The sequence below is a fragment of the Phalangium opilio genome, unplaced genomic scaffold (genome assembly GCF_054372755.1).
Source record: "Phalangium opilio isolate 3A_F unplaced genomic scaffold, DU_Popi_V2 ptg000090l_1, whole genome shotgun sequence".
NCBI lineage: Eukaryota > Metazoa > Arthropoda > Arachnida > Opiliones > Phalangiidae > Phalangium > Phalangium opilio.
The window spans coordinates 4,678,315-4,700,252 of record NW_028324195.1 but is presented as its reverse complement, the minus strand read 5'-3'; the positions used below and the strand labels follow the sequence as shown (position 1 = coordinate 4,700,252).

Here is a 21,938-nt window from a genome sequence, read left to right as displayed (position 1 = left end):
AATGAAGCTATAGTACAACACCAAAATACCTCTCGTATCTCTATGCCACATAAACCCACTCACTTGTTGCCATACTAGAAAAGCCTTTCCTGAGTATGAGATACAAGTTATTAAAATGATACAAATCGTTGTCAGAAGTGGGGTTCGAACCCACGCCCTCATACGAGGATCAGAGCTTAAATCTGACGCCTAAGACCACTCGGCCATCCTGACACGCTTTTAAACGATTTCCTTGAAAATGAAGCTATAGTACAACACCAAAATACCACTAGTATCTCTATGCCACATAAAGCCACTCACTTGTTGCCATACTAGAGAAGCCTTTCCTGAGTATGAGATACAAGTTATTAAAATGAAACAAATCGTTGTCAGAAGTGGGGTTCAAACCCACACCCTCATACGAGGATCAGAGCTTAAGTCTGACGCCTTAGACCACTCGGCCATCCTGACACGCTTTTAAACGTTTTCCTTGAAAATAAAGCTATAGTACAACACCAAAATACCTCCCGTATCTCTATGCCACATAAAGCCACTCACTCGTTGCCATACTAGAAAAGCCTTTCCTGAGTATGAGATACAAGTTATTAAAATGAAACAAATCGTTGTCAGAAGTGGGGTTCGAACCCACGCCCTCATACGAGGATCAGAGCTTAAATCTGACGCCTTAGACCACTCGGCCATCCTGACACTCTTTTAAACGATTTCCTTGAAAATGAAGCTATAGTACAACACCAAAATACCTCCCGTATCTCTATGCCACATAAAGCCACTCACTTGTTGCCATACTAGAAAAGCCTTTCCTGAGTATGATATACAAGTTATTAAAATGAAACAAATCGTTGTCAGAAGTGGGGTTCAAACCCACACCCTCATACGAGGATCAGAGCTTAAGTCTGACGCCTTAGACCACTCGGCCATCCTGACACGCTTTTAAACGTTTTCCTTGAAAATAAAGCTATAGTACAACACCAAAATACCTCCCGTATCTCTATGCCACATAAAGCCACTCACTTGTTGCCATACTAGAAAAGCCTTTCCTGAGTATGAGATACAAGTTATTAAAATGAAACAAATCGTTGTCAGAAGTGGGGTTCGAAACCACGCCCTCATACGAGGATCAGAGCTTAAATCTGACGCCTAAGACCACTCGGCCATCCTGACACGCTTTTAAACGATTTCCTTGAAAATGAAGCTATAGTACAACACCAAAATACCTCTAGTATCTCTATGCCACATAAAGCCACTCACTTGTTGCCATACTAGAAAAGCCTTTCCTGAGTATGAGATACAAGTTATTAAAATGAAACAAATCGTTGTCAGAAGTGGGGTTCAAACCCACACCCTCATACGAGGATCAGAGCTTAAATCTGACGCCTAAGACCACTCGGCCATCCTGACACGCTTTTAAACGATTTCCTTGAAAATGAAGCTATAGTACAACACCAAAATACCTCCAGTATCTCTATGCCACATAAAGCCACTCACTTGTTGCCATACTAGAAAAGCCCTTCCTGAGTATGAGATACAAGTTATTAAAATGAAACAAATCGTTGTCAGAAGTGGGGTTCAAACCCACACCCTCATACGAGGATCAGAGCTTAAATCTGACACCTAAGACCACTCGACCATCCTGACACGCTTTTAAACGATTTCATTGAAAATGAAGCTATAGTACAACACCAAAATACCTCCCGTATCTCTATGCCACATAAAGCCACTCACTTGTTGCCATACTAGAAAAGCCTTTCCTGAGTATGATATACAAGTTATCAAAATGAAACAAATCGTTGTCAGAAGTGGGGTTCAAACCCACACCCTCATACGAGAATCAGAGCTTAAATCTGACGCCTAAGACCACTCGACCATCCTGACACGCTCTTAAACGTTTTCCTTGAAAATGAAGCTATAGTACAACACCAAAATACCTCTCGTATCTCTATGCCACATAAACCCACTCACTTGTTGCCATACTAGAAAAGCCTTTCCTGAGTATGAGATACAAGTTATTAAAATTAAACAAATCGTTGTCAGAAGTGGGGTTCGAGCCCACGCCCTCATACGAGGATCTGAGCTTAAGTCTGACGCCTTAGACCACTCGGCCATCCTGACACGCTATTAAACGTTTTCCTTGAAAATAAAGCTATAGTACAACACCAAAATACCTCCCGTATCTCTATGTCACATAAAGCCACTCACTTGCTGCCATACTAGAAAAGCCTTTCCTGAGTATGAGATACAAGTTATTAAAATGAAACAAATCGTTGTCAGAAGTGGGGTTCAAACCCACACCCTCATACGAGGATTAGAGCTTAAGTCTGACGCCTTAGACCACTCGGCCATCCTGACACGCTTTTAAACGTTTTCCTTGAAAATAAAGCTATAGTACAACACCAAAATACCTCCCGTATCTCTATGCCACATAAAGCCACTCACTTGTTGCCTTACTAGAAAAGCCTTTCCTGAGTATGAGATACAAGTTATTAAAATGAAACAAATCGTTGTCAGAAGTGGGGTTCAAACCCACACCCTCATACGAGGATCAGAGCTTAAATCTGACGCCTAAGACCACTCGACCATCCTGACACGCTTTTAAACGTTTTCCTTGAAAATGAAGCTATAGTACAACACCAAAATACCTCTCGTATCTCTATGCCACATAAACCCACTCACTTGTTGCCATACTAGAAAAGCCTTTCCTGAGTATGAGATACAAGTTATTAAAATTAAACAAATCGTTGTCAGAAGTGGGGTTCGAGCCCACGCCCTCATACGAGGATCAGAGCTTAAATCTGACGCCTTAGACCACTCGGCCATCCTGACACGCTTTTAAACGATTTCCTTGAAAATGAAGCTATAGTACAACACCAAAATACCTCCCGTATCTCTATGCCACATAAAGCCACTCACTTGTTGCCATACTAGAAAAGCCTTTCCTGAGTATGATATACAAGTTATCAAAATGAAACAAATCGTTGTCAGAAGTGGGGTTCAAACCCACACCCTCATACGAGAATCAGAGCTTAAATCTGACGCCTAAGACCACTCGACCATCCTGACACGCTCTTAAACGTTTTCCTTGAAAATGAAGCTATAGTACAACACCAAAATACCTCTCGTATCTCTATGCCACATAAACCCACTCACTTGTTGCCATACTAGAAAAGCCTTTCCTGAGTATGAGATACAAGTTATTAACATTAAACAAATCGTTGTCAGAAGTGGGGTTCGAGCCCACGCCCTCATACGAGGATCTGAGCTTAAGTCTGACGCCTTAGACCACTCGGCCATCCTGACACGCTATTAAACGTTTTCCTTGAAAATAAAGCTATACTACAACACCAAAATACCTCCCGTATCTCTATGCCACATAAAGCCACTCACTTGCTGCCATACTAGAAAAGCCTTTCCTGAGTATGAGATACAAGTTATTAAAATGAAACAAATCGTTGTCAGAAGTGGGGTTCAAACCCACACCCTCATACGAGGATCAGAGCTTAAGTCTGACGCCTTAGACCACTCGGCCATCCTGACACGCTTTTAAACGTTTTCCTTGAAAATAAAGCTATATTACAACACCAAAATACCTCCCGTATCTCTATGCCACATAAAGCCACTCACTTGTTGCCTTACTAGAAAAGCCTTTCCTGAGTATGAGATACAAGTTATTAAAATGAAACAAATCGTTGTCAGAAGTGGGGTTCGAACCCACGCCCTCATACGAGGATCAGAGCTTAAATCTGACACCTTAGACCACTCGGCCATCCTGACACGCTTGTAAACGTTTTCCTTGAAAATGAAGCTATAGTACAACACGAAAATACCTCTAGTATCTCTATGCCACATAAAGCCACTCACTTGTTGCCATACTAGAAAAGCCTTTCCTGAGTATGAGATACAAGTTATTAAAATGAAACAAATCGTTGTCAGAAGTGGGGTTCAAACCCACACCCTCATACGTGGATCAGAGCTTAAGTCTGACGCCTTAGACCACTCGGCCATCCTGACACGCTTTTAAACGTTTTCCTTGAAAATGAAGCTATAGTACAACACCAAAATACCTCCCGTATCTCTATGCCACATAAAGCCACTCACTTGTTGCCATACTAGAAAAGCCTTTCCTGAGTATGAGATACAAGTTATTAAAATGAAACAAATCGTTGTCAGAAGTGGGGTTCGAACCCACACCCTCATACGAGGATCAGAGCTTAAATCTGACGCCTTAGACCACTCGGCCATTCTGACACGCTTTTAAACGTTTTCCTTGAAAATGAAGCTATACTACAACACCAAAATACCTCCCGTATCTCTATGCCACATAAAGCCACTCACTTGTTGCCATACAAGAAAAGCCTTTCCTGAGTATGAGATACAAGTTATTAAAATGAAACAAATCGTTGTCAGAAGTGGGGTTCGAACCCACGCCCTCATACGAGGATCAGAGCTTAAATCTGACGCCTTAGACCACTCGGCCATCCTGACACGCTTTTAAACGATTTCCTTGAAAATGAAGCTATAGTACAACACCAAAATACCTCCCGTATCTCTATGCCACATAAAGCCACTCACTTGTTGCCATACTAGAAAAGCCTTTCCTGAGTATGATATACAAGTTATCAAAATGAAACAAATCGTTGTCAGAAGTGGGGTTCAAACCCACACCCTCATACGAGAATCAGAGCTTAAATCTGACGCCTAAGACCACTCGACCATCCTGACACGCTCTTAAACGTTTTCCTTGAAAATGAAGCTATAGTACAACACCAAAATACCTCTCGTATCTCTATGCCACATAAACCCACTCACTTGTTGCCATACTAGAAAAGCCTTTCCTGAGTATGAGATACAAGTTATTAACATTAAACAAATCGTTGTCAGAAGTGGGGTTCGAGCCCACGCCCTCATACGAGGATCTGAGCTTAAGTCTGACGCCTTAGACCACTCGGCCATCCTGACACGCTATTAAACGTTTTCCTTGAAAATAAAGCTATACTACAACACCAAAATACCTCCCGTATCTCTATGCCACATAAAGCCACTCACTTGCTGCCATACTAGAAAAGCCTTTCCTGAGTATGAGATACAAGTTATTAAAATGAAACAAATCGTTGTCAGAAGTGGGGTTCAAACCCACACCCTCATACGAGGATCAGAGCTTAAGTCTGACGCCTTAGACCACTCGGCCATCCTGACACGCTTTTAAACGTTTTCCTTGAAAATAAAGCTATATTACAACACCAAAATACCTCCCGTATCTCTATGCCACATAAAGCCACTCACTTGTTGCCTTACTAGAAAAGCCTTTCCTGAGTATGAGATACAAGTTATTAAAATGAAACAAATCGTTGTCAGAAGTGGGGTTCGAACCCACGCCCTCATACGAGGATCAGAGCTTAAATCTGACACCTTAGACCACTCGGCCATCCTGACACGCTTGTAAACGTTTTCCTTGAAAATGAAGCTATAGTACAACACGAAAATACCTCTAGTATCTCTATGCCACATAAAGCCACTCACTTGTTGCCATACTAGAAAAGCCTTTCCTGAGTATGAGATACAAGTTATTAAAATGAAACAAATCGTTGTCAGAAGTGGGGTTCAAACCCACACCCTCATACGTGGATCAGAGCTTAAGTCTGACGCCTTAGACCACTCGGCCATCCTGACACGCTTTTAAACGTTTTCCTTGAAAATGAAGCTATAGTACAACACCAAAATACCTCCCGTATCTCTATGCCACATAAAGCCACTCACTTGTTGCCATACTAGAAAAGCCTTTCCTGAGTATGAGATACAAGTTATTAAAATGAAACAAATCGTTGTCAGAAGTGGGGTTCGAACCCACACCCTCATACGAGGATCAGAGCTTAAATCTGACGCCTTAGACCACTCGGCCATTCTGACACGCTTTTAAACGTTTTCCTTGAAAATGAAGCTATACTACAACACCAAAATACCTCCCGTATCTCTATGCCACATAAAGCCACTCACTTGTTGCCATACAAGAAAAGCCTTTCCTGAGTATGAGATACAAGTTATTAAAATGAAACAAATCGTTGTCAGAAGTGGGGTTCGAACCCACGCCCTCATACGAGGATCAGAGCTTAAATCTGACGCCTTAGACCACTCGGCCATCCTGACACGCTTTTAAACGTTTTCCTTGAAAATGAAGCTATAGTACAACACCAAAATACCTCTCGTATCTCTATGCCACATAAACCCACTCACTTGTTGCCATACTAGAAAAGCCTTTCCTGAGTATAAGATACAAGTTATTAAAATGAAACACATCGTTGTCAGAAGTGGGGTTCGAACCCACGCCCTCATACGAGGATCAGAGCTTAAATCTGACGCCTTAGACCACTCGGCCATCCTGACACGCTTTTAAACGATTTCCTTGAAAATGAAGCTATAGTACAACACCAAAATACCTCCCGTATCTCTATGCCACATAAAGCCACTCACTTGTTGCCATACTAGAAAAGCCTTTCCTGAGTATGATATACAAGTTATCAAAATGAAACAAATCGTTGTCAGAAGTGGGGTTCAAACCCACACCCTCATACGAGAATCAGAGCTTAAATCTGACGCCTAAGACCACTCGACCATCCTGACACGCTCTTAAACGTTTTCCTTGAAAATGAAGCTATAGTACAACACCAAAATACCTCTCGTATCTCTATGCCACATAAACCCACTCACTTGTTGCCATACTAGAAAAGCCTTTCCTGAGTATGAGATACAAGTTATTAACATTAAACAAATCGTTGTCAGAAGTGGGGTTCGAGCCCACGCCCTCATACGAGGATCTGAGCTTAAGTCTGACGCCTTAGACCACTCGGCCATCCTGACACGCTATTAAACGTTTTCCTTGAAAATAAAGCTATACTACAACACCAAAATACCTCCCGTATCTCTATGCCACATAAAGCCACTCACTTGCTGCCATACTAGAAAAGCCTTTCCTGAGTATGAGATACAAGTTATTAAAATGAAACAAATCGTTGTCAGAAGTGGGGTTCAAACCCACACCCTCATACGAGGATCAGAGCTTAAGTCTGACGCCTTAGACCACTCGGCCATCCTGACACGCTTTTAAACGTTTTCCTTGAAAATAAAGCTATATTACAACACCAAAATACCTCCCGTATCTCTATGCCACATAAAGCCACTCACTTGTTGCCTTACTAGAAAAGCCTTTCCTGAGTATGAGATACAAGTTATTAAAATGAAACAAATCGTTGTCAGAAGTGGGGTTCGAACCCACGCCCTCATACGAGGATCAGAGCTTAAATCTGACACCTTAGACCACTCGGCCATCCTGACACGCTTGTAAACGTTTTCCTTGAAAATGAAGCTATAGTACAACACGAAAATACCTCTAGTATCTCTATGCCACATAAAGCCACTCACTTGTTGCCATACTAGAAAAGCCTTTCCTGAGTATGAGATACAAGTTATTAAAATGAAACAAATCGTTGTCAGAAGTGGGGTTCAAACCCACACCCTCATACGTGGATCAGAGCTTAAGTCTGACGCCTTAGACCACTCGGCCATCCTGACACGCTTTTAAACGTTTTCCTTGAAAATGAAGCTATAGTACAACACCAAAATACCTCCCGTATCTCTATGCCACATAAAGCCACTCACTTGTTGCCATACTAGAAAAGCCTTTCCTGAGTATGAGATACAAGTTATTAAAATGAAACAAATCGTTGTCAGAAGTGGGGTTCGAACCCACACCCTCATACGAGGATCAGAGCTTAAATCTGACGCCTTAGACCACTCGGCCATTCTGACACGCTTTTAAACGTTTTCCTTGAAAATGAAGCTATACTACAACACCAAAATACCTCCCGTATCTCTATGCCACATAAAGCCACTCACTTGTTGCCATACAAGAAAAGCCTTTCCTGAGTATGAGATACAAGTTATTAAAATGAAACAAATCGTTGTCAGAAGTGGGGTTCGAACCCACGCCCTCATACGAGGATCAGAGCTTAAATCTGACGCCTTAGACCACTCGGCCATCCTGACACGCTTTTAAACGTTTTCCTTGAAAATGAAGCTATAGTACAACACCAAAATACCTCTCGTATCTCTATGCCACATAAACCCACTCACTTGTTGCCATACTAGAAAAGCCTTTCCTGAGTATAAGATACAAGTTATTAAAATGAAACACATCGTTGTCAGAAGTGGGGTTCGAACCCACGCCCTCATACGAGGATCAGAGCTTAAATCTGACGCCTAAGACCACTCGGCCATCCTGACACGCTTTTAAACGATTTCCTTGAAAATGAAGCTATAGTACAACACCAAATTACCTCCAGTATCTCTATGCCACATAAAGCCACTCACTTGTTGCCATACTAGAAAAGCCTTTCCTGAGTATGAGATACAAGTTATTAAAATGAAACAAATCGTTGTCAGAAGTGGGGTTCGAACCCACGCTTTCATACGAGGATCAGAGCTTATATCTTACGCCTTAGACCACTCGGCCACCCTGACACGATATTAAACGTTTTCCTTGAAAATGAAGCTATAGTATAACACGAAAATACCTCTAGTATCTCTATACCACATAAAGCCACTCACTTGTTGCCATTCTAGAGAAGCCTCTCCTGAGTATGAGATAAAAGTTATTAAAATGAAACAAATCGTTGTCAGAAGTGGGGTTCGAAACCACGCCCTCATACGAGGATCAGAGCTTAAATCTGACGCCTTAGACCACTCGGCCATCCTGACACGCTTTTAAACGTTTTCCTTGAAAATGAAGCTATAGTACAACACCAAAATACCTCTCGTATCTCTATGCCACATAAACCCACTCACTTGTTGCCATACTAGAAAAGCCTTTCCTGAGTATGAGATACAAGTTATTAAAATGATACAAATCGTTGTCAGAAGTGGGGTTCGAACCCACGCCCTCATACGAGGATCAGAGCTTAAATCTGACGCCTAAGACCACTCGGCCATCCTGACACGCTTTTAAACGATTTCCTTGAAAATGAAGCTATAGTACAACACCAAAATACCTCTAGTATCTCTATGCCACATAAAGCCACTCACTTGTTGCCATACTAGAGAAGCCTTTCCTGAGTATGAGATACAAGTTATTAAAATGAAACAAATCGTTGTCAGAAGTGGGGTTCAAACCCACACCCTCATACGAGGATCAGAGCTTAAGTCTGACGCCTTAGACCACTCGGCCATCCTGACACGCTTTTAAACGTTTTCCTTGAAAATAAAGCTATAGTACAACACCAAAATACCTCCCGTATCTCTATGCCACATAAAGCCACTCACTCGTTGCCATACTAGAAAAGCCTTTCCTGAGTATGAGATACAAGTTATTAAAATGAAACAAATCGTTGTCAGAAGTGGGGTTCGAACCCACGCCCTCATACGAGGATCAGAGCTTAAATCTGACGCCTTAGACCACTCGGCCATCCTGACACTCTTTTAAACGATTTCCTTGAAAATGAAGCTATAGTACAACACCAAAATACCTCCCGTATCTCTATGCCACATAAAGCCACTCACTTGTTGCCATACTAGAAAAGCCTTTCCTGAGTATGATATACAAGTTATTAAAATGAAACAAATCGTTGTCAGAAGTGGGGTTCAAACCCACACCCTCATACGAGGATCAGAGCTTAAGTCTGACGCCTTAGACCACTCGGCCATCCTGACACGCTTTTAAACGTTTTCCTTGAAAATAAAGCTATAGTACAACACCAAAATACCTCCCGTATCTCTATGCCACATAAAGCCACTCACTTGTTGCCATACTAGAAAAGCCTTTCCTGAGTATGAGATACAAGTTATTAAAATGAAACAAATCGTTGTCAGAAGTGGGGTTCGAAACCACGCCCTCATACGAGGATCAGAGCTTAAATCTGACGCCTAAGACCACTCGGCCATCCTGACACGCTTTTAAACGATTTCCTTGAAAATGAAGCTATAGTACAACACCAAAATACCTCTAGTATCTCTATGCCACATAAAGCCACTCACTTGTTGCCATACTAGAGAAGCCTTTCCTGAGTATGAGATACAAGTTATTAAAATGAAACAAATCGTTGTCAGAAGTGGGGTTCAAACCCACACCCTCATACGAGGATCAGAGCTTAAGTCTGACGCCTTAGACCACTCGGCCATCCTGACACGCTTTTAAACGTTTTCCTTGAAAATAAAGCTATAGTACAACACCAAAATACCTCCCGTATCTCTATGCCACATAAAGCCACTCACTCGTTGCCATACTAGAAAAGCCTTTCCTGAGTATGAGATACAAGTTATTAAAATGAAACAAATCGTTGTCAGAAGTGGGGTTCGAACCCACGCCCTCATACGAGGATCAGAGCTTAAATCTGACGCCTTAGACCACTCGGCCATCCTGACACGCTTTTAAACGATTTCCTTGAAAATGAAGCTATAGTACAACACCAAAATACCTCCCGTATCTCTATGCCACATAAAGCCACTCACTTGTTGCCATACTAGAAAAGCCTTTCCTGAGTATGATATACAAGTTATTAAAATGAAACAAATCGTTGTCAGAAGTGGGGTTCAAACCCACACCCTCATACGAGGATCAGAGCTTAAGTCTGACGCCTTAGACCAATCGGCCATCCTGACACGCTTTTAAACGTTTTCCTTGAAAATAAAGCTATAGTACAACACCAAAATACCTCCCGTATCTCTATGCCACATAAAGCCACTCACTTGTTGCCATACTAGAAAAGCCTTTCCTGAGTATGAGATACAAGTTATTAAAATGAAACAAATCGTTGTCAGAAGTGGGGTTCGAACCCACGCCCTCATACGAGGATCAGAGCTTAAATCTGACGCCTAAGACCACTCGGCCATCCTGACACGCTTTTAAACGATTTCCTTGAAAATGAAGCTATAGTACAACACCAAAATACCTCTAGTATCTCTATGCCACATAAAGCCACTCACTTGTTGCCATACTAGAAAAGCCTTTCCTGAGTATGAGATACAAGTTATTAAAATGAAACAAATCGTTGTCAGAAGTGGGGTTCAAACCCACACCCTCATACGAGGATCAGAGCTTAAATCTGACGCCTAAGACCACTCGGCCATCCTGACACGCTTTTAAACGATTTCCTTGAAAATGAAGCTATAGTACAACACCAAAATACCTCCAGTATCTCTATGCCACATAAAGCCACTCACTTGTTGCCATACTAGAAAAGCCCTTCCTGAGTATGAGATACAAGTTATTAAAATGAAACAAATCGTTGTCAGAAGTGGGGTTCAAACCCACACCCTCATACGAGGATCAGAGCTTAAATCTGACACCTAAGACCACTCGACCATCCTGACACGCTTTTAAACGATTTCCTTGAAAATGAAGCTATAGTACAACACCAAAATACCTCCCGTATCTCTATGCCACATAAAGCCACTCACTTGTTGCCATACTAGAAAAGCCTTTCCTGAGTATGATATACAAGTTATCAAAATGAAACAAATCGTTGTCAGAAGTGGGGTTCAAACCCACACCCTCATACGAGAATCAGAGCTTAAATCTGACGCCTAAGACCACTCGACCATCCTGACACGCTCTTAAACGTTTTCCTTGAAAATGAAGCTATAGTACAACACCAAAATACCTCTCGTATCTCTATGCCACATAAACCCACTCACTTGTTGCCATACTAGAAAAGCCTTTCCTGAGTATGAGATACAAGTTATTAAAATTAAACAAATCGTTGTCAGAAGTGGGGTTCGAGCCCACGCCCTCATACGAGGATCTGAGCTTAAGTCTGACGCCTTAGACCACTCGGCCATCCTGACACGCTATTAAACGTTTTCCTTGAAAATAAAGCTATAGTACAACACCAAAATACCTCCCGTATCTCTATGCCACATAAAGCCACTCACTTGCTGCCATACTAGAAAAGCCTTTCCTGAGTATGAGATACAAGTTATTAAAATGAAACAAATCGTTGTCAGAAGTGGGGTTCAAACCCACACCCTCATACGAGGATTAGAGCTTAAGTCTGACGCCTTAGACCACTCGGCCATCCTGACACGCTTTTAAACGTTTTCCTTGAAAATAAAGCTATAGTACAACACCAAAATACCTCCCGTATCTCTATGCCACATAAAGCCACTCACTTGTTGCCTTACTAGAAAAGCCTTTCCTGAGTATGAGATACAAGTTATTAAAATGAAACAAATCGTTGTCAGAAGTGGGGTTCAAACCCACACCCTCATACGAGGATCAGAGCTTAAATCTGACGCCTAAGACCACTCGACCATCCTGACACGCTTTTAAACGTTTTCCTTGAAAATGAAGCTATAGTACAACACCAAAATACCTCTCGTATCTCTATGCCACATAAACCCACTCACTTGTTGCCATACTAGAAAAGCCTTTCCTGAGTATGAGATACAAGTTATTAAAATTAAACAAATCGTTGTCAGAAGTGGGGTTCGAGCCCACGCCCTCATACGAGGATCAGAGCTTAAATCTGACGCCTTAGACCACTCGGCCATCCTGACACGCTTTTAAACGATTTCCTTGAAAATGAAGCTATAGTACAACACCAAAATACCTCCCGTATCTCTATGCCACATAAAGCCACTCACTTGTTGCCATACTAGAAAAGCCTTTCCTGAGTATGATATACAAGTTATCAAAATGAAACAAATCGTTGTCAGAAGTGGGGTTCAAACCCACACCCTCATACGAGAATCAGAGCTTAAATCTGACGCCTAAGACCACTCGACCATCCTGACACGCTCTTAAACGTTTTCCTTGAAAATGAAGCTATAGTACAACACCAAAATACCTCTCGTATCTCTATGCCACATAAACCCACTCACTTGTTGCCATACTAGAAAAGCCTTTCCTGAGTATGAGATACAAGTTATTAACATTAAACAAATCGTTGTCAGAAGTGGGGTTCGAGCCCACGCCCTCATACGAGGATCTGAGCTTAAGTCTGACGCCTTAGACCACTCGGCCATCCTGACACGCTATTAAACGTTTTCCTTGAAAATAAAGCTATACTACAACACCAAAATACCTCCCGTATCTCTATGCCACATAAAGCCACTCACTTGCTGCCATACTAGAAAAGCCTTTCCTGAGTATGAGATACAAGTTATTAAAATGAAACAAATCGTTGTCAGAAGTGGGGTTCAAACCCACACCCTCATACGAGGATCAGAGCTTAAGTCTGACGCCTTAGACCACTCGGCCATCCTGACACGCTTTTAAACGTTTTCCTTGAAAATAAAGCTATATTACAACACCAAAATACCTCCCGTATCTCTATGCCACATAAAGCCACTCACTTGTTACCTTACTAGAAAAGCCTTTCCTGAGTATGAGATACAAGTTATTAAAATGAAACAAATCGTTGTCAGAAGTGGGGTTCGAACCCACGCCCTCATACGAGGATCAGAGCTTAAATCTGACACCTTAGACCACTCGGCCATCCTGACACGCTTGTAAACGTTTTCCTTGAAAATGAAGCTATAGTACAACACGAAAATACCTCTAGTATCTCTATGCCACATAAAGCCACTCACTTGTTGCCATACTAGAAAAGCCTTTCCTGAGTATGAGATACAAGTTATTAAAATGAAACAAATCGTTGTCAGAAGTGGGGTTCAAACCCACACCCTCATACGTGGATCAGAGCTTAAGTCTGACGCCTTAGACCACTCGGCCATCCTGACACGCTTTTAAACGTTTTCCTTGAAAATGAAGCTATAGTACAACACCAAAATACCTCCCGTATCTCTATGCCACATAAAGCCACTCACTTGTTGCCATACTAGAAAAGCCTTTCCTGAGTATGAGATACAAGTTATTAAAATGAAACAAATCGTTGTCAGAAGTGGGGTTCGAACCCACACCCTCATACGAGGATCAGAGCTTAAATCTGACGCCTTAGACCACTCGGCCATTCTGACACGCTTTTAAACGTTTTCCTTGAAAATGAAGCTATACTACAACACCAAAATACCTCCCGTATCTCTATGCCACATAAAGCCACTCACTTGTTGCCATACAAGAAAAGCCTTTCCTGAGTATGAGATACAAGTTATTAAAATGAAACAAATCGTTGTCAGAAGTGGGGTTCGAACCCACGCCCTCATACGAGGATCAGAGCTTAAATCTGACGCCTTAGACCACTCGGCCATCCTGACACGCTTTTAAACGTTTTCCTTGAAAATGAAGCTATAGTACAACACCAAAATACCTCTCGTATCTCTATGCCACATAAACCCACTCACTTGTTGCCATACTAGAAAAGCCTTTCCTGAGTATAAGATACAAGTTATTAAAATGAAACACATCGTTGTCAGAAGTGGGGTTCGAACCCACGCCCTCATACGAGGATCAGAGCTTAAATCTGACGCCTAAGACCACTCGGCCATCCTGACACGCTTTTAAACGATTTCCTTGAAAATGAAGCTATAGTACAACACCAAATTACCTCCAGTATCTCTATGCCACATAAAGCCACTCACTTGTTGCCATACTAGAAAAGCCTTTCCTGAGTATGAGATACAAGTTATTAAAATGAAACAAATCGTTGTCAGAAGTGGGGTTCGAACCCACGCCCTCATACGAGGATCAGAGCTTAAATCTGACGCCTTAGACCACTCGGCCATCCTGACACGCTTTTAAACGATTTCCTTGAAAATGAAGCTATAGTACAACACCAAAATACCTCCCGTATCTCTATGCCACATAAAGCCACTCACTTGTTGCCATACTAGAAAAGCCTTTCCTGAGTATGATATACAAGTTATCAAAATGAAACAAATCGTTGTCAGAAGTGGGGTTCAAACCCACACCCTCATACGAGAATCAGAGCTTAAATCTGACGCCTAAGACCACTCGACCATCCTGACACGCTCTTAAACGTTTTCCTTGAAAATGAAGCTATAGTACAACACCAAAATACCTCTCGTATCTCTATGCCACATAAACCCACTCACTTGTTGCCATACTAGAAAAGCCTTTCCTGAGTATGAGATACAAGTTATTAAAATTAAACAAATCGTTGTCAGAAGTGGGGTTCGAGCCCACGCCCTCATACGAGGATCTGAGCTTAAGTCTGACGCCTTAGACCACTCGGCCATCCTGACACGCTATTAAACGTTTTCCTTGAAAATAAAGCTATACTACAACACCAAAATACCTCCCGTATCTCTATGCCACATAAAGCCACTCACTTGCTGCCATACTAGAAAAGCCTTTCCTGAGTATGAGATACAAGTTATTAAAATGAAACAAATCGTTGTCAGAAGTGGGGTTCAAACCCACACCCTCATACGAGGATCAGAGCTTAAGTCTGACGCCTTAGACCACTCGGCCATCCTGACACGCTTTTAAACGTTTTCCTTGAAAATAAAGCTATATTACAACACCAAAATACCTCATGTATCTCTATGCCACATAAAGCCACTCACTTGTTGCCTTACTAGAAAAGCCTTTCCTGAGTATGAGATACAAGTTATTAAAATGAAACAAATCGTTGTCAGAAGTGGGGTTCGAACCCACGCCCTCATACGAGGATCAGAGCTTAAATCTGACGCCTTAGACCACTCGGCCATCCTGACACGCTTGTAAACGTTTTCCTTGAAAATGAAGCTATAGTACAACACGAAAATACCTCTAGTATCTCTATGCCACATAAAGCCACTCACTTGTTGCCATACTAGAAAAGCCTTTCCTGAGTATGAGATACAAGTTATTAAAATGAAACAAATCGTTGTCAGAAGTGGGGTTCAAACCCACACCCTCATACGAGGATCAGAGCTTAAGTCTGACGCCTTAGACCACTCGGCCATCCTGACACGCTTTTAAACGTTTTCCTTGAAAATGAAGCTATAGTACAACACCAAAATACCTCCCGTATCTCTATGCCACATAAAGCCACTCACTTGTTGCCATACTAGAAAAGCCTTTCCTGAGTATGAGATACAAGTTATTAAAATGAAACAAATCGTTGTCAGAAGTGGGGTTCGAACCCACACCCTCATACGAGGATCAGAGCTTAAATCTGACGCCTTAGACCACTCGGCCATTCTGACACGCTTTTAGACGTTTTCCTTGAAAATGAAGCTATACTACAACACCAAAATACCTCCCGTATCTCTATGCCACATAAAGCCACTCACTTGTTGCCATACAAGAAAAGCCTTTCCTGAGTATGAGATACAAGTTATTAAAATGAAACAAATCGTTGTCAGAAGTGGGGTTCGAACCCACGCCCTCATACGAGGATCAGAGCTTAAATCTGACGCCTTAGACCACTCGGCCATCCTGACACGCTTTTAAACGTTTTCCTTGAAAATGAAGCTATAGTACAACACCAAAATACCTCTCGTATCTCTATGCCACATAAACCCACTCACTTGTTGCCATACTAGAAAAGCCTTTCCTGAGTATGAGATACAAGTTATTAAAATGAAACACATCGTTGTCAGAAGTGGGGTTCGAACCCACGCCCTCATACGAGGATCAGAGCTTAAATCTGACGCCTAAGACCACTCGGCCATCCTGACACGCTTTTAAACGATTTCCTTGAAAATGAAGCTATAGTACAACACCAAATTACCTCCAGTATCTCTATGCCACATAAAGCCACTCACTTGTTGCCATACTAGAAAAGCCCTTCCTGAGTATGAGATACAAGTTATTAAAATTAAACAAATCGTTGTCAGAAGTGGGGTTCGAGCCCACGCCCTCATACGAGGATCAGAGCTTAAATCTGACGCCTTAGACCACTCGGCCATCCTGACACGCTTTTAAACGATTTCCTTGAAAATGAAGCTATAGTACAACACCAAAATACCTCCCGTATCTCTATGCCACATAAAGCCACTCACTTGTTGCCATACTAGAAAAGCCTTTCCTGAGTATGAGATACAAGTTATTAAAATGTAACAAATCGTTGTCAGAAGTGGGGTTCGAACCCACACCCTCATACGAGGATCAGAGCTTAAATCTGACACCTAAGACCACTCGACCATCCTGACACGCTTTTAAACGATTTCCTTGAAAATGAAGCTATAGTACAACACCAAAATACCTCCCGTATCTCTATGCCACATAAAGCCACTCACTTGTTGCCATACTAGAAAAGCCTTTCCTGAGTATGATATACAAGTTATCAAAATGAAACAAATCGTTGTCAGAAGTGGGGTTCAAACCCACACCCTCATACGAGAATCAGAGCTTAAATCTGACGCCTAAGACCACTCGACCATCCTGACACGCTCTTAAACGTTTTCCTTGAAAATGAAGCTATAGTACAACACCAAAATACCTCTCGTATCTCTATGCCACATAAACCCACTCACTTGTTGCCATACTGGAAAAGCCTTTCCTGAGTATGAGATACAAGTTATTAACATTAAACAAATCGTTGTCAGAAGTGGGGTTCGAGCCCACGCCCTCATACGAGGATCTGAGCTTAAGTCTGACGCCTTAGACCACTCGGCCATCCTGACACGCTATTAAACGTTTTCCTTGAAAATAAAGCTATACTACAACACCAAAATACCTCCCGTATCTCTATGCCACATAAAGCCACTCACTTGCTGCCATACTAGAAAAGCCTTTCCTGAGTATGAGATACAAGTTATTAAAATGAAACAAATCGTTGTCAGAAGTGGGGTTCAAACCCACACCCTCATACGAGGATCAGAGCTTAAGTCTGACGCCTTAGACCACTCGGCCATCCTGACACGCTTTTAAACGTTTTCCTTGAAAATAAAGCTATATTACAACACCAAAATACCTCCCGTATCTCTAAGCCACATAAAGCCACTCACTTGTTGCCTTACTAGAAAAGCCTTTCCTGAGTATGAGATACAAGTTATTAAAATGAAACAAATCGTTGTCAGAAGTGGGGTTCGAACCCACGCCCTCATACGAGGATCAGAGCTTAAATCTGACACCTTAGACCACTCGGCCATCCTGACACGCTTGTAAACGTTTTCCTTGAAAATGAAGCTATAGTACAACACGAAAATACCTCTAGTATCTCTATGCCACATAAAGCCACTCACTTGTTGCCATACTAGAAAAGCCTTTCCTGAGTATGAGATACAAGTTATTAAAATGAAACAAATCGTTGTCAGAAGTGGGGTTCAAACCCACACCCTCATACGTGGATCAGAGCTTAAGTCTGACGCCTTAGACCACTCGGCCATCCTGACACGCTTTTAAACGTTTTCCTTGAAAATGAAGCTATAGTACAACACCAAAATACCTCCCGTATCTCTATGCCACATAAAGCCACTCACTTGTTGCCATACAAGAAAAGCCTTTCCTGAGTATGAGATACAAGTTATTAAAATGAAACAAATCGTTGTCAGAAGTGGGGTTCGAACCCACGCCCTCATACGAGGATCAGAGCTTAAATCTGACGCCTAAGACCACTCGGCCATCCTGACACGCTTTTAAACGTTTTCCTTGAAAATGAAGCTATAGTACAACACCAAAATACCTCTCGTATCTCTATGCCACATAAACCCACTCACTTGTTGCCATACTAGAAAAGCCTTTCCTGAGTATAAGATACAAGTTATTAAAATGAAACACATCGTTGTCAGAAGTGGGGTTCGAACCCACGCCCTCATACGAGGATCAGAGCTTAAATCTGACGCCTAAGACCACTCGGCCATCCTGACACGCTTTTAAACGATTTCCTTGAAAATGAAGCTATAGTACAACACCAAATTACCTCCAGTATCTCTATGCCACATAAAGCCACTCACTTGTTGCCATACTAGAAAAGCCTTTCCTGAGTATGAGATACAAGTTATTAAAATGAAACAAATCGTTGTCAGAAGTGGGGTTCGAACCCACGCCCTCATACGAGGATCAGAGCTTAAATCTGACGCCTTAGACCACTCGGCCATCCTGACACGCTTTTAAACGATTTCCTTGAAAATGAAGCTATAGTACAACACCAAAATACCTCCCGTATCTCTATGCCACATAAAGCCACTCACTTGTTGCCATACTAGAAAAGCCTTTCCTGAGTATGATATACAAGTTATCAAAATGAAACAAATCGTTGTCAGAAGTGGGGTTCAAACCCACACCCTCATACGAGAATCAGAGCTTAAATCTGACGCCTAAGACCACTCGACCATCCTGACACGCTCTTAAACGTTTTCCTTGAAAATGAAGCTATAGTACAACACCAAAATACCTCTCGTATCTCTATGCCACATAAACCCACTCACTTGTTGCCATACTAGAAAAGCCTTTCCTGAGTATGAGATACAAGTTATTAAAATTAAACAAATCGTTGTCAGAAGTGGGGTTCGAGCCCACGCCCTCATACGAGGATCTGAGCTTAAGTCTGACGCCTTAGACCACTCGGCCATCCTGACACGCTATTAAACGTTTTCCTTGAAAATAAAGCTATACTACAACACCAAAATACCTCCCGTATCTCTATGCCACATAAAGCCACTCACTTGCTGCCATACTAGAAAAGCCTTTCCTGAGTATGAGATACAAGTTATTAAAATGAAACAAATCGTTGTCAGAAGTGGGGTTCAAACCCACACCCTCATACGAGGATCAGAGCTTAAGTCTGACGCCTTAGACCACTCGGCCATCCTGACACGCTTTTAAACGTTTTCCTTGAAAATAAAGCTATATTACAACACCAAAATACCTCCCGTATCTCTATGCCACATAAAGCCACTCACTTGTTGCCTTACTAGAAAAGCCTTTCCTGAGTATGAGATACAAGTTATTAAAATGAAACAAATCGTTGTCAGAAGTGGGGTTCGAACCCACGCCCTCATACGAGGATCAGAGCTTAAATCTGACGCCTTAGACCACTCGGCCATCCTGACACGCTTGTAAACGTTTTCCTTGAAAATGAAGCTATAGTACAACACGAAAATACCTCTAGTATCTCTATGCCACATAAAGCCACTCACTTGTTGCCATACTAGAAAAGCCTTTCCTGAGTATGAGATACAAGTTATTAAAATGAAACAAATCGTTGTCAGAAGTGGGGTTCAAACCCACACCCTCATACGAGGATCAGAGCTTAAGTCTGACGCCTTAGACCACTCGGCCATCCTGACACGCTTTTAAACGTTTTCCTTGAAAATGAAGCTATAGTACAACACCAAAATACCTCCCGTATCTCTATGCCACATAAAGCCACTCACTTGTTGCCATACTAGAAAAGCCTTTCCTGAGTATGAGATACAAGTTATTAAAATGAAACAAATCGTTGTCAGAAGTGGGGTTCGAACCCACACCCTCATACGAGGATCAGAGCTTAAATCTGACGCCTTAGACCACTCGGCCATTCTGACACGCTTTTAGACGTTTTCCTTGAAAATGAAGCTATACTACAACACCAAAATACCTCCCGTATCTCTATGCCACATAAAGCCACTCACTTGTTGCCATACAAGAAAAGCCTTTCCTGAGTATGAGATACAAGTTATTAAAATGAAACAAATCGTTGTCAGAAGTGGGGTTCGAACCCACGCCCTCATACGAGGATCAGAGCTTAAATCTGACGCCTTAGACCACTCGGCCATCCTGACACGCTTTTAAACGTTTTCCTTGAAAATGAAGCTATAGTACAACACCAAAATACCTCTCGTATCTCTATGCCACATAAACCCACTCACTTGTTGCCATACTAGAAAAGCCTTTCCTGAGTATGAGATACAAGTTATTAAAATGAAACACATCGTTGTCAGAAGTGGGGTTCGAACCCACGCCCTCATACGAGGATCAGAGCTTAAATCTGACGCCTAAGACCACTCGGCCATCCTGACACGCTTTTAAACGATTTCCTTGAAAATGAAGCTATAGTACAACACCAAATTACCTCCAGTATCTCTATGCCACATAAAGCCACTCACTTGTTGCCATACTAGAAAAGCCCTTCCTGAGTATGAGATACAAGTTATTAAAATTAAACAAATCGTTGTCAGAAGTGGGGTTCGAGCCCACGCCCTCATACGAGGATCAGAGCTTAAATCTGACGCCTTAGACCACTCGGCCATCCTGACACGCTTTTAAACGATTTCCTTGAAAATGAAGCTATAGTACAACACCAAAATACCTCCCGTATCTCTATGCCACATAAAGCCACTCACTTGTTGCCATACTAGAAAAGCCTTTCCTGAGTATGAGATACAAGTTATTAAAATGTAACAAATCGTTGTCAGAAGTGGGGTTCGAACCCACGCCCTCATACGATGATCAGAGCTTAAATCTGACGCCTTAGACCACTCGGCCATCCTGACACGCTTGTAAACGTTTTCCTTGAAAATGAAGCTATAGTACAACACCAAAATACCTCCCGTATCTCTATGCCACATAAAGCCACTCACTTGTTGCCATACTAGAAAAGCCTTTCCTGAGTATGAGATACAAGTTATCAAAATGAAACAAATCGTTGTCAGAAGTGGGGTTCAAACTCACACCCTCATACGAGGATCAGAGCTTAAATCTGACGCCTAAGACCACTCGACCATCCTGACACGCTTTTAAACGTTTTCCTTGAAAATTAAGCTATAGTACAACACCAAAATACCTCCCGTATCTCTATGCCACATAAAGCCACTCACTTGTTGCCATACTAGAAAAGCCTTTCCTGAGTATGAGATACAAGTTATTAAAATGAAACAAATCGTTGTCAGAAGTGGGGTTCAAACCCACACCCTCATACGAGGATCAGAGCTTAAGTCTGACGCCTTAGACCACTCGGCCATCCTGACACGCTTTTAAACGTTTTCCTTGAAAATAAAGCTATAGTACAACACCAAAATACCTCCCGTATCTCTATGCCACATAAAGCCACTCACTTGTTGCCATACTAGAAAAGCCTTTCCTGAGTATGATATACAAGTTATTAAAATGAAACAAATCGTTGTCA

At 41.9% G+C, this 21,938-nt stretch overlaps 55 non-coding genes across 55 annotated transcripts; all 55 read right to left on the bottom strand.

Moving 5' to 3' along the window:
- Positions 1-129: 129 nt before the first annotated feature.
- Positions 130-213, bottom strand: TRNAL-UAA (transfer RNA leucine (anticodon UAA)). Its single transcript has one exon. It is a non-coding gene; the product is annotated as a tRNA-Leu (tRNA).
- A 153-nt stretch (positions 214-366) lies between these two features.
- On the bottom strand, positions 367-450 carry TRNAL-UAA (transfer RNA leucine (anticodon UAA)). Its single transcript has one exon. It is a non-coding gene; the product is annotated as a tRNA-Leu (tRNA).
- A 153-nt stretch (positions 451-603) lies between these two features.
- On the bottom strand, positions 604-687 carry TRNAL-UAA (transfer RNA leucine (anticodon UAA)). Its single transcript has one exon. It is a non-coding gene; the product is annotated as a tRNA-Leu (tRNA).
- Positions 688-840: 153 nt separating this feature from the next.
- TRNAL-UAA (transfer RNA leucine (anticodon UAA)) lies at positions 841-924 on the bottom strand. The gene has a single exon. It is a non-coding gene; the product is annotated as a tRNA-Leu (tRNA).
- Positions 925-2,736: 1,812 nt separating this feature from the next.
- Positions 2,737-2,820, bottom strand: TRNAL-UAA (transfer RNA leucine (anticodon UAA)). Its single transcript has one exon. It is a non-coding gene; the product is annotated as a tRNA-Leu (tRNA).
- A 627-nt stretch (positions 2,821-3,447) lies between these two features.
- Positions 3,448-3,531, bottom strand: TRNAL-UAA (transfer RNA leucine (anticodon UAA)). Its single transcript has one exon. It is a non-coding gene; the product is annotated as a tRNA-Leu (tRNA).
- A 153-nt stretch (positions 3,532-3,684) lies between these two features.
- TRNAL-UAA (transfer RNA leucine (anticodon UAA)) lies at positions 3,685-3,768 on the bottom strand. The gene has a single exon. It is a non-coding gene; the product is annotated as a tRNA-Leu (tRNA).
- A 390-nt stretch (positions 3,769-4,158) lies between these two features.
- Positions 4,159-4,242, bottom strand: TRNAL-UAA (transfer RNA leucine (anticodon UAA)). The gene has a single exon. It is a non-coding gene; the product is annotated as a tRNA-Leu (tRNA).
- A 153-nt stretch (positions 4,243-4,395) lies between these two features.
- TRNAL-UAA (transfer RNA leucine (anticodon UAA)) lies at positions 4,396-4,479 on the bottom strand. The gene has a single exon. It is a non-coding gene; the product is annotated as a tRNA-Leu (tRNA).
- A 627-nt stretch (positions 4,480-5,106) lies between these two features.
- Positions 5,107-5,190, bottom strand: TRNAL-UAA (transfer RNA leucine (anticodon UAA)). Its single transcript has one exon. It is a non-coding gene; the product is annotated as a tRNA-Leu (tRNA).
- A 153-nt stretch (positions 5,191-5,343) lies between these two features.
- Positions 5,344-5,427, bottom strand: TRNAL-UAA (transfer RNA leucine (anticodon UAA)). Its single transcript has one exon. It is a non-coding gene; the product is annotated as a tRNA-Leu (tRNA).
- Positions 5,428-5,817: 390 nt separating this feature from the next.
- On the bottom strand, positions 5,818-5,901 carry TRNAL-UAA (transfer RNA leucine (anticodon UAA)). The gene has a single exon. It is a non-coding gene; the product is annotated as a tRNA-Leu (tRNA).
- Positions 5,902-6,054: 153 nt separating this feature from the next.
- Positions 6,055-6,138, bottom strand: TRNAL-UAA (transfer RNA leucine (anticodon UAA)). Its single transcript has one exon. It is a non-coding gene; the product is annotated as a tRNA-Leu (tRNA).
- Positions 6,139-6,291: 153 nt separating this feature from the next.
- On the bottom strand, positions 6,292-6,375 carry TRNAL-UAA (transfer RNA leucine (anticodon UAA)). Its single transcript has one exon. It is a non-coding gene; the product is annotated as a tRNA-Leu (tRNA).
- A 627-nt stretch (positions 6,376-7,002) lies between these two features.
- TRNAL-UAA (transfer RNA leucine (anticodon UAA)) lies at positions 7,003-7,086 on the bottom strand. Its single transcript has one exon. It is a non-coding gene; the product is annotated as a tRNA-Leu (tRNA).
- A 153-nt stretch (positions 7,087-7,239) lies between these two features.
- TRNAL-UAA (transfer RNA leucine (anticodon UAA)) lies at positions 7,240-7,323 on the bottom strand. The gene has a single exon. It is a non-coding gene; the product is annotated as a tRNA-Leu (tRNA).
- Positions 7,324-7,713: 390 nt separating this feature from the next.
- TRNAL-UAA (transfer RNA leucine (anticodon UAA)) lies at positions 7,714-7,797 on the bottom strand. Its single transcript has one exon. It is a non-coding gene; the product is annotated as a tRNA-Leu (tRNA).
- Positions 7,798-7,950: 153 nt separating this feature from the next.
- On the bottom strand, positions 7,951-8,034 carry TRNAL-UAA (transfer RNA leucine (anticodon UAA)). Its single transcript has one exon. It is a non-coding gene; the product is annotated as a tRNA-Leu (tRNA).
- A 153-nt stretch (positions 8,035-8,187) lies between these two features.
- TRNAL-UAA (transfer RNA leucine (anticodon UAA)) lies at positions 8,188-8,271 on the bottom strand. The gene has a single exon. It is a non-coding gene; the product is annotated as a tRNA-Leu (tRNA).
- Positions 8,272-8,661: 390 nt separating this feature from the next.
- Positions 8,662-8,745, bottom strand: TRNAL-UAA (transfer RNA leucine (anticodon UAA)). Its single transcript has one exon. It is a non-coding gene; the product is annotated as a tRNA-Leu (tRNA).
- Positions 8,746-8,898: 153 nt separating this feature from the next.
- TRNAL-UAA (transfer RNA leucine (anticodon UAA)) lies at positions 8,899-8,982 on the bottom strand. Its single transcript has one exon. It is a non-coding gene; the product is annotated as a tRNA-Leu (tRNA).
- Positions 8,983-9,135: 153 nt separating this feature from the next.
- On the bottom strand, positions 9,136-9,219 carry TRNAL-UAA (transfer RNA leucine (anticodon UAA)). Its single transcript has one exon. It is a non-coding gene; the product is annotated as a tRNA-Leu (tRNA).
- Positions 9,220-9,372: 153 nt separating this feature from the next.
- Positions 9,373-9,456, bottom strand: TRNAL-UAA (transfer RNA leucine (anticodon UAA)). Its single transcript has one exon. It is a non-coding gene; the product is annotated as a tRNA-Leu (tRNA).
- Positions 9,457-9,609: 153 nt separating this feature from the next.
- TRNAL-UAA (transfer RNA leucine (anticodon UAA)) lies at positions 9,610-9,693 on the bottom strand. Its single transcript has one exon. It is a non-coding gene; the product is annotated as a tRNA-Leu (tRNA).
- A 390-nt stretch (positions 9,694-10,083) lies between these two features.
- Positions 10,084-10,167, bottom strand: TRNAL-UAA (transfer RNA leucine (anticodon UAA)). The gene has a single exon. It is a non-coding gene; the product is annotated as a tRNA-Leu (tRNA).
- A 153-nt stretch (positions 10,168-10,320) lies between these two features.
- TRNAL-UAA (transfer RNA leucine (anticodon UAA)) lies at positions 10,321-10,404 on the bottom strand. Its single transcript has one exon. It is a non-coding gene; the product is annotated as a tRNA-Leu (tRNA).
- A 390-nt stretch (positions 10,405-10,794) lies between these two features.
- TRNAL-UAA (transfer RNA leucine (anticodon UAA)) lies at positions 10,795-10,878 on the bottom strand. The gene has a single exon. It is a non-coding gene; the product is annotated as a tRNA-Leu (tRNA).
- A 1,575-nt stretch (positions 10,879-12,453) lies between these two features.
- TRNAL-UAA (transfer RNA leucine (anticodon UAA)) lies at positions 12,454-12,537 on the bottom strand. Its single transcript has one exon. It is a non-coding gene; the product is annotated as a tRNA-Leu (tRNA).
- A 627-nt stretch (positions 12,538-13,164) lies between these two features.
- TRNAL-UAA (transfer RNA leucine (anticodon UAA)) lies at positions 13,165-13,248 on the bottom strand. Its single transcript has one exon. It is a non-coding gene; the product is annotated as a tRNA-Leu (tRNA).
- Positions 13,249-13,401: 153 nt separating this feature from the next.
- TRNAL-UAA (transfer RNA leucine (anticodon UAA)) lies at positions 13,402-13,485 on the bottom strand. Its single transcript has one exon. It is a non-coding gene; the product is annotated as a tRNA-Leu (tRNA).
- A 390-nt stretch (positions 13,486-13,875) lies between these two features.
- TRNAL-UAA (transfer RNA leucine (anticodon UAA)) lies at positions 13,876-13,959 on the bottom strand. Its single transcript has one exon. It is a non-coding gene; the product is annotated as a tRNA-Leu (tRNA).
- A 153-nt stretch (positions 13,960-14,112) lies between these two features.
- TRNAL-UAA (transfer RNA leucine (anticodon UAA)) lies at positions 14,113-14,196 on the bottom strand. Its single transcript has one exon. It is a non-coding gene; the product is annotated as a tRNA-Leu (tRNA).
- A 153-nt stretch (positions 14,197-14,349) lies between these two features.
- TRNAL-UAA (transfer RNA leucine (anticodon UAA)) lies at positions 14,350-14,433 on the bottom strand. Its single transcript has one exon. It is a non-coding gene; the product is annotated as a tRNA-Leu (tRNA).
- Positions 14,434-14,586: 153 nt separating this feature from the next.
- TRNAL-UAA (transfer RNA leucine (anticodon UAA)) lies at positions 14,587-14,670 on the bottom strand. Its single transcript has one exon. It is a non-coding gene; the product is annotated as a tRNA-Leu (tRNA).
- A 627-nt stretch (positions 14,671-15,297) lies between these two features.
- Positions 15,298-15,381, bottom strand: TRNAL-UAA (transfer RNA leucine (anticodon UAA)). The gene has a single exon. It is a non-coding gene; the product is annotated as a tRNA-Leu (tRNA).
- A 153-nt stretch (positions 15,382-15,534) lies between these two features.
- TRNAL-UAA (transfer RNA leucine (anticodon UAA)) lies at positions 15,535-15,618 on the bottom strand. Its single transcript has one exon. It is a non-coding gene; the product is annotated as a tRNA-Leu (tRNA).
- Positions 15,619-15,771: 153 nt separating this feature from the next.
- Positions 15,772-15,855, bottom strand: TRNAL-UAA (transfer RNA leucine (anticodon UAA)). Its single transcript has one exon. It is a non-coding gene; the product is annotated as a tRNA-Leu (tRNA).
- Positions 15,856-16,008: 153 nt separating this feature from the next.
- TRNAL-UAA (transfer RNA leucine (anticodon UAA)) lies at positions 16,009-16,092 on the bottom strand. Its single transcript has one exon. It is a non-coding gene; the product is annotated as a tRNA-Leu (tRNA).
- A 153-nt stretch (positions 16,093-16,245) lies between these two features.
- On the bottom strand, positions 16,246-16,329 carry TRNAL-UAA (transfer RNA leucine (anticodon UAA)). Its single transcript has one exon. It is a non-coding gene; the product is annotated as a tRNA-Leu (tRNA).
- Positions 16,330-16,482: 153 nt separating this feature from the next.
- TRNAL-UAA (transfer RNA leucine (anticodon UAA)) lies at positions 16,483-16,566 on the bottom strand. The gene has a single exon. It is a non-coding gene; the product is annotated as a tRNA-Leu (tRNA).
- Positions 16,567-16,719: 153 nt separating this feature from the next.
- TRNAL-UAA (transfer RNA leucine (anticodon UAA)) lies at positions 16,720-16,803 on the bottom strand. The gene has a single exon. It is a non-coding gene; the product is annotated as a tRNA-Leu (tRNA).
- Positions 16,804-17,667: 864 nt separating this feature from the next.
- Positions 17,668-17,751, bottom strand: TRNAL-UAA (transfer RNA leucine (anticodon UAA)). Its single transcript has one exon. It is a non-coding gene; the product is annotated as a tRNA-Leu (tRNA).
- Positions 17,752-17,904: 153 nt separating this feature from the next.
- Positions 17,905-17,988, bottom strand: TRNAL-UAA (transfer RNA leucine (anticodon UAA)). Its single transcript has one exon. It is a non-coding gene; the product is annotated as a tRNA-Leu (tRNA).
- Positions 17,989-18,378: 390 nt separating this feature from the next.
- On the bottom strand, positions 18,379-18,462 carry TRNAL-UAA (transfer RNA leucine (anticodon UAA)). The gene has a single exon. It is a non-coding gene; the product is annotated as a tRNA-Leu (tRNA).
- A 153-nt stretch (positions 18,463-18,615) lies between these two features.
- Positions 18,616-18,699, bottom strand: TRNAL-UAA (transfer RNA leucine (anticodon UAA)). The gene has a single exon. It is a non-coding gene; the product is annotated as a tRNA-Leu (tRNA).
- Positions 18,700-18,852: 153 nt separating this feature from the next.
- TRNAL-UAA (transfer RNA leucine (anticodon UAA)) lies at positions 18,853-18,936 on the bottom strand. Its single transcript has one exon. It is a non-coding gene; the product is annotated as a tRNA-Leu (tRNA).
- Positions 18,937-19,563: 627 nt separating this feature from the next.
- On the bottom strand, positions 19,564-19,647 carry TRNAL-UAA (transfer RNA leucine (anticodon UAA)). The gene has a single exon. It is a non-coding gene; the product is annotated as a tRNA-Leu (tRNA).
- Positions 19,648-19,800: 153 nt separating this feature from the next.
- On the bottom strand, positions 19,801-19,884 carry TRNAL-UAA (transfer RNA leucine (anticodon UAA)). The gene has a single exon. It is a non-coding gene; the product is annotated as a tRNA-Leu (tRNA).
- Positions 19,885-20,037: 153 nt separating this feature from the next.
- On the bottom strand, positions 20,038-20,121 carry TRNAL-UAA (transfer RNA leucine (anticodon UAA)). The gene has a single exon. It is a non-coding gene; the product is annotated as a tRNA-Leu (tRNA).
- A 153-nt stretch (positions 20,122-20,274) lies between these two features.
- Positions 20,275-20,358, bottom strand: TRNAL-UAA (transfer RNA leucine (anticodon UAA)). Its single transcript has one exon. It is a non-coding gene; the product is annotated as a tRNA-Leu (tRNA).
- Positions 20,359-20,511: 153 nt separating this feature from the next.
- On the bottom strand, positions 20,512-20,595 carry TRNAL-UAA (transfer RNA leucine (anticodon UAA)). Its single transcript has one exon. It is a non-coding gene; the product is annotated as a tRNA-Leu (tRNA).
- Positions 20,596-20,748: 153 nt separating this feature from the next.
- TRNAL-UAA (transfer RNA leucine (anticodon UAA)) lies at positions 20,749-20,832 on the bottom strand. The gene has a single exon. It is a non-coding gene; the product is annotated as a tRNA-Leu (tRNA).
- A 153-nt stretch (positions 20,833-20,985) lies between these two features.
- On the bottom strand, positions 20,986-21,069 carry TRNAL-UAA (transfer RNA leucine (anticodon UAA)). The gene has a single exon. It is a non-coding gene; the product is annotated as a tRNA-Leu (tRNA).
- Positions 21,070-21,222: 153 nt separating this feature from the next.
- On the bottom strand, positions 21,223-21,306 carry TRNAL-UAA (transfer RNA leucine (anticodon UAA)). The gene has a single exon. It is a non-coding gene; the product is annotated as a tRNA-Leu (tRNA).
- Positions 21,307-21,696: 390 nt separating this feature from the next.
- On the bottom strand, positions 21,697-21,780 carry TRNAL-UAA (transfer RNA leucine (anticodon UAA)). The gene has a single exon. It is a non-coding gene; the product is annotated as a tRNA-Leu (tRNA).
- Positions 21,781-21,938: the final 158 nt, after the last annotated feature.